Here is a 3,028-nt window from a genome sequence, read left to right as displayed (position 1 = left end):
CCTCTCAGAGAACTGGTAAGGACAACTTTAGATTTCAGATTTTCAAAAAAAAGTTGCATTTGTCTTTCCAAAATTATTGAAAATGAAATGGCAAGATGATTATACAATGTATATATCTATATGTATGCACCCTGTAACCAACAAATTTTTCTCTAAAAGGTTACAGTTGTTAAGTCTTTACAATGGAAGAAAGAAAAGGAAATTAACATTTTCAAAACTCTGAGTAGAAATGGCGAACATTCAAGAGAGATTTCATAATGAGAACATCAGAGTGGTAAACCACCAACAGTGCAGAGACATGTCACCTGTGCAGTGACTTTAATTCTGACTTTAACTGGCAGAGCCAAGGAAGAGACCCTGAAAGTTAAGTATGTATTCTTCTCAACCAGCAAGTAACTGCATGCTTCCAGGTTTTGTGGTTAAGAAAACCTAAACTGGGATGCACTTAGAAGCCTAAAACAGAGTGGCCTCGATACATGACTTCTGTGAGCATTTTTCAAATCTTTCAAATCCGCCCTATCTTATGTTTTCTCACTATACATTTCCTGTCACAGAACTCCTCGTTCTGTGGATTCTGACAAATAAAACTGCTCTGACCAGCCTTGTCCAGAATCCTTTGCAAGTTGTCCTCCAATGACATCCCATACCAGAGGAGTCAAGCAGGGTCTCTCCTGCTAGTTCCCTCACTGGGTCATCACAAGCTGCTAGATTTGGAAGGAAGCTCATGGATTCCTCCTCCCACAGAAGGGGCATCTGGACCCAGCACCATGTGGCTTCTCAGGCAGAAGCTAGACTAGACCCACTTCAGTTTCCTCTCACCCACTGGCTCCTCCCCTGCTGCCCACCCATGACCAGCTTCCAGAACAGAAGTAGTGGTCAAAGAGAGAGATTACTACTTGTAACACCAGCAAAGCAAAGCTAGAACAGGATCTAAAAATATATGCCAGTTCTATTTTCAACATTTTGAGGAACCTCCATGCTGTTTTCCAGATAAAAATATATGCCAGCAAGAAAATGAACAATAATCTGTTCTGCTCAGTTCTCCACCTTCCTGAGGTATAATTTCTGTGCAGAAAGCCTGAGCAGAACTCAGAGATACCAGCCGGGAGAGGATATTTCCAGAGTCAGCCAAAGTGAGCTGCGAGGGAAAGAAGCCTGTGCATGGCAGACATGCCTTGGTGACAGAAGATCTTAGCTCCAGCACTTTGTCACCAAGGATTATATTATTCTCTAGCAATTTCACATGCCCCTGTCACATCTCTCCAACATAATAGAGATTGTAAGCTTTGAAGGTTTCTGAAGTGTCTCTTATGACCTGTGTCATACCTTCCTCAGAGCTGGGAACTCAGATGTAAATGAGTTTTTATGTGATCCTTGCATCCTCCATCTGTGACTAAACCCATGTCAAAACCAAGGTATCACTGTGCGTGTCTTGTAAACAGCACAGAGGCTAACAGATATGTAGGGATATCAGGTATAAAAAAAAAAAAGTCTCTTTGTGAAAATAATTCCAAAGCATGCTTCATAGAGATCAAGTGAATGAACCCACCTTAAATGTTGTTTATTGCCATGATTCTTACCTTTATCTTCTGAATCTTTTGTAGTCGGAAGACTGAATCACTTCCACAAGTCACCCCAGGAAAACATATTTGCTTCACTACCAACCTCTATAGATAAACTGATCAGAGAAATAAAAGGCGTATGTTAACGTTCATTGATCTAAATCTTGGAAATCTTGATTCAAGGTGGTCCTTGGTAAAATGTAGGCTTTTGAATAGTTTAATCTCCATCCAGGCTCAAGTGGGACGAAAGCCCTCATTTCTACAAGAGAAGGCCAGTTGTGAGAATATCCTGGGCCCCTTGAATTTTTCAAAATATCTCAAAAATGTATGAGTCGCTGAATGAAATAAGTAAGTCAAGCAGAGAGAGTCAATTATCATATAGTTTGACTTATTTGTGGAGCATAACAAATAGCATGGTGGACATGGAGAGTTAGGAGTAGGGAGTTGGTGGAAATTGGAAGGGGAGGTGAACCATGAGAGACTATGGGCTCTGAAAAACAATCTGAGGGGTTTTAAGTGGTGGGGGGGTGGGAGGTTGGGGAAACCAGGTGGTGGGTATTAGAGAAGGCACGGATTGCATGGAGCACTGGGTGTGGTGCAAAAACAATGAATACTGTTATGCTGAAAATAAATAAAAAATAAATTTAAAAAAATCAAGAAAAATGTATAAGTTAGTAGTTAATTAAAAACTAGCCTTGCCCAGGTGGTGGGTATTAGAGAGGGCATGGATTGCATGGAGCACTGGGTGTGGTGCAAAAACAATGAATATTGTTATGCTGAAAAGAAAAAAGAAATATAAATAAATAAATAAATAAATAGCCTTGCAAATGGCTCCACACTGGCCATGTTACTAGTAGCTCTGGTGAGAATCACTGTAACATCTGCTGTCAGCTGAGATGCAGAGTTACTTCCTCACCCTGTCATTTAAGTAGGCAGGAAAGACTAACAGGGTGATGTCGAAGGTCTGCCCCATTGGCTGAAAGAGTGACCAAACCTAAGAAAGACTTCTTATACATGGAAGTGTGTGGAAGCCAGAGTAACACCAAAAAGGGTGCCCTTGTGTGTGAAAGACTCTGCTGGAGGCTCTGCCCGCCCATGGTAAGGGCTCAGTGAATGAACAGACTCAGGATCTCTTCCACACATAAAGGTGCCATTAAATTCTGATCTTCTTCTGTGGACTCACCAAGTACCATCAATGCTACCACCTCTATATGCCTCCAACACTTCATAACCTTCTCACTAGAAAGTTACAGGGGAACAGTACAAGGCCATTCTACTCTAAAATCCATCAAAATAAGGTTTGAGGAAATTATCTGTTGCACTGTGAAGCTGGGAGCATTTAAGGTGTAGGAGATGGTAAACTTCAGCATTTAAGGTGTAGGAGATGGTAGAATTTAATTCCCTAAACTTTTTAGCATCTCCTGTCTGGGGAATTTCTGAGAATAGCAAAAGTCAACTTGCCAAGG

Source organism: Mustela nigripes, unplaced genomic scaffold (genome assembly GCF_022355385.1).
Source record: "Mustela nigripes isolate SB6536 unplaced genomic scaffold, MUSNIG.SB6536 HiC_scaffold_76, whole genome shotgun sequence".
NCBI classification, from domain to species: domain Eukaryota; kingdom Metazoa; phylum Chordata; class Mammalia; order Carnivora; family Mustelidae; genus Mustela; species Mustela nigripes.
This window is presented reverse-complemented; position numbering follows the sequence as displayed.